The 11730-nt window shown below is 36.3% G+C and overlaps 1 protein-coding gene across 3 annotated transcripts in view; it reads right to left on the bottom strand.

Annotated features, from left to right (window-relative positions):
- Nucleotides 1–11730, bottom strand: part of ZNF385D (zinc finger protein 385D) — a 411627-nt gene that overhangs the window by 51208 nt on the left and 348689 nt on the right. The window lies entirely within an intron of this gene.

Genomic DNA, 11730 nt, shown 5'->3' with positions numbered 1-11730 from the left:
AGCGTTCCCCAAGTAGCATGCTCGCCAGGGCTGTGAGCATTGTCTCTCCCATGCACACACACACACACTAAAAGTGTCCCCTCTACTGAAGTATCAAGTCTCTGCTGAAGTTCACTTACACTAGTCATACTCTGAGAGGGAGATAGCACACTAATCCTTCTCCAAACTATTGCCCTTGCCCTGTGCCTGGTGGCATAACAGGGATCTAGCAGATATGATGTACGTGCAGGAAAAGCATAACAAGGTTGTTTGGCAATATCTGTCATGTATTTCAAACTCCCTATGTACTGCCATCAATAGCTGCTGATATTTTCCAGTACCTGAAAGGAAGAAAAAAGTGAAGCATCTTTCCCTACTGGGAAATATTGGTTTATTAAGGGCAACTACTTCAAGCAAATTCAACTAGATAGCTGTAGTGGGTAATCGGTTGATGCAACTTTCAGAAGGATCTGCTAAGACGATGCTAGAAACTTGCAGCTATTAAATCAGCAGAGCAGAAAATGAACCAGAAACAGTAAAAAGTAAAATGTATCAAAGGAAGGGATTAAAACTTCATGGCAGCTGTCTCAGGACTCCTCTGATAAGGTGAATGAACTAAAGAGTTCATTTCAGTGCTCTAATGTAAGAAAATGGTTATTTGCCAGCAGACGTGAGATCGTTTGAAAAGTATGATAAAAAAGTCTGATTTTTTTAATTTGCATTCTCTCTAATACTTATCTGGAAACACGAGTTAATGTACCTACCTATGCTTTGATCAGTGCAGATCTACTGGATTAAATAAATAAATCCTTCTGAATCTTCTAAAATGATTAATATAAGTCTTAAAAATAGTCAGAGGTGGAATAAGGAAGTAGAACAAGGAAGGGGAAATAGTACTAAATTCTGATTGAAAGAAGTAGGAATAATGTTTGACAGTATACAGTTTGTGAATTAAAACAGATTAAATTCTCATTTAATTAAAATTCTAGTAATGATAGAAAAAGAAATACTAAAGTAGGTGTAATTATAGAAAGAAATTAGTCTTCCAGAGAAATAAAATATTTTCAATTTTCAGAGTCAATTTTTTGACATAATTAAGGACACTGAGACAGGATAAAGCTTTTCACCATAAAGCTTTTGTCTATCCAGACAAACCTACACCAGCAACCATAATTATCTAAGGTTTTATTTAATCAAGCTCTATTTATTTGTCCAGTTCTGTACAAAACAAAGAAAGATAGTCTTATTACCTAGGTAGGACATACTTCAAGAATCAGTTATTGAGCTTTCAAAACGCATGTTGTTTGACTGAAGTAAAATAAATTGGTCTCATATTTCAATTTAAGTTTTATAATATTTGCCACTTAGAGGACTTCATTACAGAATATCTCAAATGTATAATACACAAGATCTGCATTCTCCAAGCAATAAAAACTTTTTTTCAGGGAGGAGTCAGGAAGACAAATTATTCATTTGAAGCCAGAAGTACACATGTCCACAGTTTACTCTGACAAAAAACAGAACATTTTCCAGATGACTTCCATTATTAATTCCTGAGTCAAACCTAATAGCTTTGGTCAAATGAGTATGGAATTTCAAATGAAATTTTGTATATCTTATAATCCTTTTCAGTGTTAAGAACTTTGATCTTGATTGTGAAATATTTTCCATTTCAGTCTTTAGTAATGCCACATCTTCCAAATACTAGGAGTTGTTTTCCTATTAGATTGTTGTTTTCATGCAAATTTTTATAGACTGTAATCAAAATAGTGTTTACATTCTTTTTGATAAAGTAAACACTCAAGTTGAATGGATCTATCGCATTAGGTCTTTCAGTATTAGGTCTTATTTCATTCTTAAGTAATTGTATTAGAACTTCCTTAAGTTTCCATTTGATGACATTCTTTGAATAAAGAAATAAAAATAATATATTTCATTTACAGTAATAAGATAAACCAAAATCTTTACATCCCTCCATCATTCTTAAAGAAGGTTTTTTACACAAGGCTTTCTGGAAGCATCACTATACCAGTGTTTCCTGTGTAGCAGATATTTAGCCCTGTACTCCCAAGCTGACCTCATCTTTACATCAAATCCCCCAGCTTTTCAATAAATTCCATATGGGTCTTTTCTATATTAAAAACATTTGATGCACTGGATCTACAGCTCATCTTTATTACTTGCTCAGAACTCTAATTTTTATGCCAAAGACTTTATAGTTGCAGGTACCAGATGATGGAAGATTATATTAGAATTAAAACCTTATCCAAAAGGATTTTATTGGAATATTTCTACACCAACTTGCACCTCAAGATTGCATTCCAAGGCCTATAATCAGCAGGCTTAAAGCTACTTAATGTGTTCCATCTTCGTTCTGTAGCATTCTGGTATCTCAGTTAATTTTGAACCTCTGCACATTCTAGAGCCGTGCAAACACAAAACATCAGGATGCTTACGCTTTGTCAATCAAATATTTAACCTCATAAAAACAATTTTAGGCAGAGAAGTCTGACTTTCTATCAATTTGTATTCATTATCATTATATAATTGATCTCATTTACTTCAGTACTCTAGTAATCTGCCAGCTGCTGCTTTAGTTTTCACAAGATTAGTGTCAGGTTAATAGACCTGTAAGTACTTGACTCATCCTGTTTACCTTTTGTGAATATTGACACAACGTTAACTTTTTTCTAGCTCTCTGGATTTTCTACAGTGTCAACAATGAAGAGAAAAATATAACAGTTATCCAGAACACTCTTTATCTGCTTCTTTTAAAACTTTCTTATGCAAGTTTTCTTGATCCGTTGTCTAATTTAGCACTTGTAGTTAAATACATTTAATCTTGCCATTAGCATGGAAAACATTTAAACATCAACGTTATCATCAAGTTTACATGAGTAAACTGGTTTCTTCCCTTCTCAGATTAAATCTATTAAGACAGTTCCTTGGTTCCTGTTACTCTTAAAAGCACCTTTTTATTTCCCTTGATGAGCCTATCTTTATTTTTGTATCCATTTGTTTCCTATAACATTATTCTATAGTTCTTAATTTCTAATTTACATAAATTGTTCTAGCTCCTTTGGTACTAATTATGCTATGGACATGCCATAAAACAAGAGTTTTAATACCACTGTTTGATATATCACAGAAGAGTATAAAATGCACATAAAATAAAATGAGAAATACACAATAATTCTTCAAAATGTTTGAAACACTATATGAATCTTGAGAATAAGAGACTCTGAACATATCTATTCTGAAGTTATAGGTGTGGCCTGCCCAAACTACCTTCAAGCAAGCCATTTAGTATGTGGGGAAACTACATTAAGTCTAAGAAGCATAGAATTCAGGTGCATGAAGATAATGTCTTCCTCAAACAGATATTGCTTTGTCTCAAGATAATCTGATGTTTGCTGCTGCTGAATATACCTTACAAAACCTAAGCTTAGCTTAAATTTAGCTTAGGCTTATTTAGATGAATTGCAATGCTAGTAAACCTTAAAACAACTACATGTTAGATGGATTTTTGTATTTTCCCATATATTCACTAATTCAAAACACAATACTTTTTTTCTTTAGGGGTAAGGAAGGGGAACAATGGCAGGAACTGAGAAAGTGTTTGGTCCTGTCTGATACTTCAGTTTGTTAAATCTTTGATGGGGACCAAATATAAAATGAATATTTATGAAGTCTAACTCCATTAATACAGTAAGTGAAAGGTATATTCTAGCAAAAGAATGACACACTAGGGAAGAATTTCACCTATAAGACTTCTCTAGCTGAGGAAAGAAATCACTGATCTGCAAAGAATTTCAATACATTACTGAAAGTTGTGGAATATCAAATGGAAGACAATAATTACAACTGTTGCAAAATAAAATTGTTCTTCACATTGTTACAGTAGTTTTTAATATTACTCAGCTTTGACCTATTTCTGAAAACATCTACTATATGAACATAGAATACTCTGTTAGAAATAATGATTTCTGCTGTCCTGAGTTTTTGTAACATGAAAGTCAAATGAAATGGTCAATGACTGGGTAAAGCAGATTCCCCTGTGTTTATTAATACAACTATTTCAGCTATGGCTGTCTTTAGATCTCTCTGAATGGTGCTCTAAGGGCATCATACAGCAGTGGCTCCAACATTTAGCACAGTACATTTACTCATATTCTCAACCACACTCCTCACCTTTCTTGATTTAGGGATGGTAAGGATGTGACACGAAAACACAAAAGAAAATAACCTAAGCGAGCTATAAAGCATCTTTGGAGATGAGGTTGGTTTTAGCTTAGAAATGTCCCCCACAAAAGAAGACTAATCCTCAATAGATAACAGACTACTTCCTATTTCAATATGATGTCGCCTTGAAAAAAGATGGATCACTGAAATGAAGACCTACCTACTCTTTTGTTGCCCTCGAAACAGACACTTTTCATTTGAAAAATTCCATACTTGCAAGATCTGACCATCTCTCTGAGAGCATTGGTTCTGCTCCATTCTAAATTAGTCCATAAACAATTACTCAACAGTAACATGCTTCTGAATCAATAAAAACTTGAAAGAAGATCTAGGACTGCAATGCTATGATTATTTTGCAATTTGAATGGCTACAACTGCAGTGCCTTCAGACCTGTCCTACTAGCTAGTGGTTAGGATGCGGCGCTTTCACCGCCGCGGCCCGGGTTCGGGTCCCGGTCAGAGGAGTCCCCCGGGCAGATGGAACTCGTCAGCCCTGTAAGGCCATCCATCTAAGAGAAGGTCACTCTAAACAAACCTACGTCCTGAGGACCTCACTGCCACCGTCCAAGCTTGCTCGGCCCCGGCAGATGAACCTTAGGATTAAAGGGTGGGCTCAGCTCAGCGCACGCTGTGTCTCACCTAAAAAATCCACTGCGCAGGCTCGAAGGGCAAAGACCCTTCCCAAATCTTCGTTCGCGAAGACTGGCCATACTTATACTAGCTAGTGTCAATGCCATTGCCTACATAATAGCAAAATGCACCATGAAGAATGAGTAGTCATCAAGCAGATGTTTGCTGTGGTGCTTGATTTAGAGCAATACTGATGAATAAATGATAAACAGACACCTAATAAAAAGAATATTACTCCGAAGATTTCTAGTTGTTACCACTATGGACATGCAGCAGTCAAGCTGACATTTCCCTGACATACTATGAAAGACTCAATATTTCAACAGAAAAGTCTTTTCAGACCTATGAACAACACTCTTGCTGGTATTGGACTTTTCACACTGGTTCAATAGGCTGATACAAATGTTGTGACTGACAGTGGTTTCTATCCGCAGGATTATTCAAGCATAAAATTGTTGTCAAGGCAGCCAGGCCCACAAAAAATACATGGTGTTCATATGATGGAGCTCTCAGCATACATAGATGCAAGCAAAGAAGGATTTTATTTTACATTCATGATCAATTGAGGCACACATAAATTACTGTAATTTTTATATCGCCATTTAGCTACACTCTGAAAGAAAGAAAGAAAAAGCCCTAGTTCTACAAAGAGATCAAAAGAGAAGCTATTGTCTTCCAAATTGCCATCAAGCTCTAATACAAAATTGGTACAACAGTCTGCAGAATGCTGATAACAGTAAGTGCTGCAGTTAGCTACACATTGTCTGAAGTATAGTAAGGCCAAGCATAGATGATTTAAAGTGAAAGATGGTGTTGCAGGGTTTAATTTTGCTGGTTTGGGCTGATTTTTCCAAGCATGTGATTAAGAAAACCGATAACTGTGAAACAGTAATTTCTAATTTCCAAGCAAATGACATGAGAATCAGAAAATAAGAGCATCTCTTTCAGACTATAGTTGCTTTTAAAGATTTTTCACTTAAATAAAATTAAAAAAGAAAAAGTTCAACTTTAGGAATTGGATGAGTAGAAAGTGGTCTATGAAGACTTATAGCTTGCTCTGAAATTCATCCGTGTTGTGCTAATGACCGTGCAATTACTCCTCATTTACTATTTCACATTTGCGACTTTTGAATGATTCATGCAAAATAACTCAAACAAGTTAATATGCAGTAAATTCAAACTTCAAGGTCATTGTTCATTTTTGATGTGTAGTAAAACATTGACTTCTAAGGGAAATCAATTTACATCCATCATCTCACAAGCTGAACCGAGAGTTAGCCCGTTAATTTTGTTGTGCCCTAAGCAATGCTGAAATGATCTGAAGAAATCATTTGCCGAAACAAAAGTACACTCTATGATATTATAAAACATATGGAAACACAACAGCTAAGTTAAACAAACAGACTGCACTGAATTGTATTCCTAAATTAAACATCTTTAATATAATAATTACATATAAAAAGGTAGCCCCAGCCTAAGTTGTGCCAATAAATTGCACATTGGGATCACACAGTAAGTTGTTTCTGTATACATCAGTAGATTTTAAACATTATTAAATAATATTTTGAATTTTAAATACAGTTAACTTTAGTAGTATTATTCAAAATAGAATTTCTTTTAGTTACAAAAGATTACAAGTAAATCTGCTGCCTACAAAAATCCTAATAAATAGTGACACTTTTAATTAAATATAAATTAATATATGTGTCATATATATCATATATATGTATATAAATATGTGTATATATGTAATGTATATAATATATATATCTCTAACATATTAACATTATAAATAAGTTAGTATCAAAAATATAGCAGTATGTCTTCTTTAGCTTTCCTTAGGAAAGGAAAAATTAGGGTAGTTTGTCAAGAAGAACAAAAGATGAAAGAAGTAACGTGAAGAATAAGTGAAAAAAAAAGGTAGCTACACCAAGCAATACCAGAAATAATCCAGTAATTCTTAATATATGGAAACCCTCACAAATATTTAAGTCTAGCCATTGCCAAAATGTATGTTTATTATAAATAGCTGAATGTGAGGGAGATAAAATTAAAGTGTAAATAAAAGGAAAGGGGAGATATGAGGAAATTGATTTTCATTTTAAAATGGGACTTTCTTTCCATTACAGGTTCTGGACCTGAAGCAGGAACTGCACAAATACATCTGTGTACAGGACTGATGTAACACATGGCTTTGACCACTTAAGTGATAAAAGAAAGTAAGCAAGGTGTGCTAATCTGTGATATTGGAGGAAACAATAGTAAACAACAGATCTTGAACAAAGAAGAGCATATATTGCAATTAAACATGCAATAACATATTAATATAAATACAATCAAAGTATATTTCTTTATATTTCTAAATGAAACTAGTGTCATAATACTCAGTTATATGTTGTCCATCTATAAGTATTCACACAAACAAGTATTCATTTAAGCACTATGTTTGAAGTTTTCCCTACAATTTAGAACAGAAGTTTTGAGCCTTAACTAAAGCATTACATGCTGACTGATAGCAAAGTCCCTTGATTTCTTACTAGAGACCTGAGAGACACAATGTTCTAATAGGACGCGCTCACTAGGACACCTATGGTTGAAGATAATATGAGAAAGATGAAGTTAATATTTTATTACTATATCATACATACTCTAGCAATTTACCTTTATTAGGCAATAATTTTCTTTCCATGCCTAAAATATTAGATGAGAAAAGGGTTCATGTTTTTCTAAACAAACAAACAAACAAAATTAGGAATCTCTGACCTAGGAGACCAGGGTAAAGGTATGTCAGAAAGACAACTTTCCCTTCATCCAGGAGGATTTGGTTAGAGAACTGCCAGGCAAACCTGACATCCACAAGTCCATGGGCCCTGATGGGATGGATCCATGAGTGCTGAGAGAGCTGGCAGACACCTTAGCTAGGATGTTCATGATCATCTTTGAAAGGTGAGGTGCCTGAAGACTGGAAGAAAGAAAATGTTACCCCAGTCTTCAAAAAGGGCAAGAAGGAGCCAGGGAACTACCAGCCAGTCAGCCCCATCTCAATTCCTGGAAAGGTGATGGAGTGCCTCTTTCTGGAGGGCATCTCTATCCACATGGATGACAAGAAGGTGATCAGAAGTAGTCAGCATGGATTCATTACAGGTAAATCATGTTTGACCAACCTGGTTGCTTTGCGCAATGAAACAGCCACCTGGATTGATGAGAGGAGAGCAGCAGATATTGTCTATCTCAATTTCAGCAAGGCTTTTGGCACTGTCTCTCACAATATTCTCATAGGCAAACTCAGGAACTGTGGACTGGATGAGTGGGTATTGAGGTGAATGGAGGATTCCAAAGAGTTGTAATCAGTGGTACAGGGTCTATTTGGAGGCCTGTCACTAGTGTTGTCCCCCAGGGTTTAATACAGGGCCCAGTATTGTTTAACTTATTCATCAATGAGTTGGATGAAGGGGCAGATGTCTCCTCAGCAAGTTTGCTGATGACACAAAGCTGTGAGGAGTGGCCAATACCCCAGAGGGCTGTGCAGCCCCTCAGCAGGACCTTCACAAATTGGAGGGATGGGAAGAGAGAAAAACTTTTTGAAATTCAACAAAGGCAGGAGCAGAGTCCTGCATGTGGGGAAAAATAACCCCATGCACCAGGCTGGGGGCCAACCTGCTTGAAAGCAGCTCTGCAGAAAAGGACCTGTGGGTCCTGCTAGATGATGAGCTGTCCATGAGCCAGCAGTGTGTCCTTGTGGCCAAGAAGGCCAGTGGTATCCTGGGGTACATTAAGGAAGAGCATTGCCAGCAGGGCGTGGGATGTGATCTGGCCCTTCTACTCACCCCTGGTGAGGCTGCATCTGGAGTGCTGTGTCCAGTTCTGGGCTCCCCAGTAAAAGAGATACATGGAGCTCCTGGAGCAGGTCCAGCAGAGAGCTACAAAGATGACTGCGGGACTGCAGTATCTCTCTTAGGAAGAAAGGCTGAGAGAGTTGGGCCTGTTCATCCTCAAGAAGAGATGACTGAGAGGGGGCCTTATCAACGTCTGTAAGTATATGAAAGGAGTGTGCCAAGAAGATGGAGCCAGGCTCTTTTCAGTGGTGCCAAGCAATAGGACAAGAGGCAATGGGTAGAAAATGCTTCTTTACTGTACAGGTGACTGTGAACTAGAACAGATTGCCCAACATTTTTAGAAGTCTTCATTAATGATAATGGGACAGAGTGCACCTTTAACAAGCTTGCTGATGGTTAAAAACTGAGAGGAGCACCTGATATACTAGATGGGTTGCGTTGCCATTCAGAGGGACCTGGATTGACTGGGGAAGCTGGATAACAGGAGTCCCCTGAAGTTCAGTGAAGGGAAGTGCAAAAGTCCCACAGCTGGGAAGCAATAACCCTACACAGCAGTCTGGGCTGGGGTTAAGCATCTGGACAGTATCTTTGTGAAGAAGGACCTGGAATCCTGGTGGGCACTACTTGAAACATAAGCCAGCAGTGTATATAAATACCTATGAGATCAGGGAATAAAAAAGACAGAGACAGAGACTCTTCTCATGGTTTCCAGTGAGAGGAGAAGACAAAACACCCAGAAACTGAAATAAAGGAAGTTGGACTGAAATATAAGAAAAACTTCTTTACTCTTCTTTATTCTAAGGCTGGTCAAACTGTAGAATGAGTTGCCAACAAAAGGTTGTGAAGATACTCAAAACTCAGCTGAAAAAGATACTCGGCATTGTGCTCAGGCTAACTCCACTCTGACCTGGAAGGGTGATCTTGTCAATCTTCAGATGCCTCAAACATTCTTTGATCCAGTAGTATTGTGGCTACCAAACTCTTGCATATCTTTCTCAACATTTTTGTTTCATGCCATATTCCTTTCCTTCTCCTTCAGAGTTTACCCTGACTTACCACAGCATTTCTAATTTCTTTCTTTCTCCCACCTTCACTTTTATGCCCAAGACCATGCCAGAATATTGTTCTCTCCCACTCCAAGTACTCTCTATTTCAGAATTATCCCAGCTGGACTGAAATTGGTATTTCAGGAACAAGTTTCATCTGTTGACTAGAAATATCTTATCATGTCTTAGATAAAAAAAAAGGGGGAAAAAAAAAAGATTGTAAAGAGGTAGTGAAACTAAATTTTTTTTCCACAGAAGAATTTTCATGTCTCAGTGAAGAAAAAATAAGAGAACTTATGCTTTTCTCCATGCTGTTACCCACACATATGTTCAGTATCTGAGAAGAAAACAAATCTCTTCCTTTTTCTTCTCATCCATACCTCAGTGTTTTCATTTCTTGTGATGCCTTTATTATTTGAACATGTTTATGTTACCACTCCTTTAAAACACCTGCCTGTTACACTTACAGTGCCTGTCTCCCTAAGCTGTCCTTCATCTTATGTAGAACTGTAAGCTTTTTGGGATGGGTGCCAATATTTGGTTCTCTGACACCACAGGGACCTCTTAGCTGTTAAGACTGTACTAGTGATAGATGATCTTGTCTGTGCCTTGGCCCAGATACACACTATTTCTGCTCATAACATTTTTCTCTGTTTTTAAGAGTTGTTCATTGCATTTAAGTACAAAGGATTTAAGACATAGTGTGTAACATTCAAAAGCAATAATAAAGGCATATATGCATGTGTGTAAATATATAACAAAAATAAAAATATGAATTTTCATTGTCACCCCTTGGAAAATCAAGAAATACTGAAATCTGGCTTGTATGATACCATAAAGTAGATTTTGCCTTGGAATGGTCACGTTTTCTGTCCTAAGTGACAGCAAGTATAACACAAAAAATGGTAAATACAGATAAAAGAAAGATGTTAAATAATAGAACTGATAAGAAAGTTCCCACATTTTGAGAATAGCATTGCCCATTGTGTCTGGCCACTGCGGCTGTCAACATAACTATTCATGATATTTTATTCCCCCAAAGATTTTTCAAGTTCAAGCCTTCTAATAATACTAAAAGTTTGTTTAAAGGGAAAACCAATAAATTAGCAACTTTCACAGAATGAGCAAAATGACCCCATATTTTATGTTTTCTCCTTAACACGTAATTTAAACACCAGGAATCACGTATGAGAGGTTTTAAGGAATTTGCTTACATTGAGAGCTGCACAGTGCCAATAACACATGCTGGCGCCACATCTAACAAAACACTTCCAGAATAAGCAACATAACAAATTGCTGCTTTAGCTCTTGAATCAGTTTGTATACTGTGTGATCTCTTTCATAATCCTCATTGCATAGCACTGCAGATTTCCTGATGACATTTTGTTTACTGGGGCTGCTAAGGGTACATGGAACCAGTGTACCCTGTGCTGACCAATGTGCTGTGACTGACATGCAATTCACCATTTAACCACTGCTGCAGATGATATATAAGAGGTGATATGAACATGACCCTATCCTCAGTGTATTTAGGATCAAGTATTAATCTTCAGCAGACAGCTTAAAAATACTGTAGAAAAATCTTTTGTTCCAAATGATCACAAGTACATGGCCTTAGTAACAAAACTTATTTCTAGTTATGAAGGATTAATCAATGAATTATATTCATTAGTACAACTACTCCCTAAGAACTGCATAGTACTATCAGACTATTTGACTTTCACAGTAATCATTTAAATATGTGCAAACTCACAGTACAGTATATTCTGAGGTTATTCTGGCTTTCTGAAATAATTTTGCCCTTAAAATTTTTATCAAGCAAATATAAGATATAAAAACAACTGGAAAGAAAAGAAAATTCAATTTATGAAATTTTTAACTTGTCATAGTAGACAGAAAAATTTCATCCTTTTGGTTACCCAATTATTTTTTTTTTCCTCACATGTATAAATATACATACTTGACAAAGGATAATTTACACCAAGGGTGTTATTCTG

Source organism: Chiroxiphia lanceolata, chromosome 1, assembly GCF_009829145.1.
Source record: "Chiroxiphia lanceolata isolate bChiLan1 chromosome 1, bChiLan1.pri, whole genome shotgun sequence".
Taxonomy (NCBI): Eukaryota; Metazoa; Chordata; class Aves; order Passeriformes; family Pipridae; genus Chiroxiphia; species Chiroxiphia lanceolata.
The sequence above is the reverse complement of the archived record's forward strand: the minus strand, read 5'-3'. Positions and strand labels throughout refer to the sequence as shown.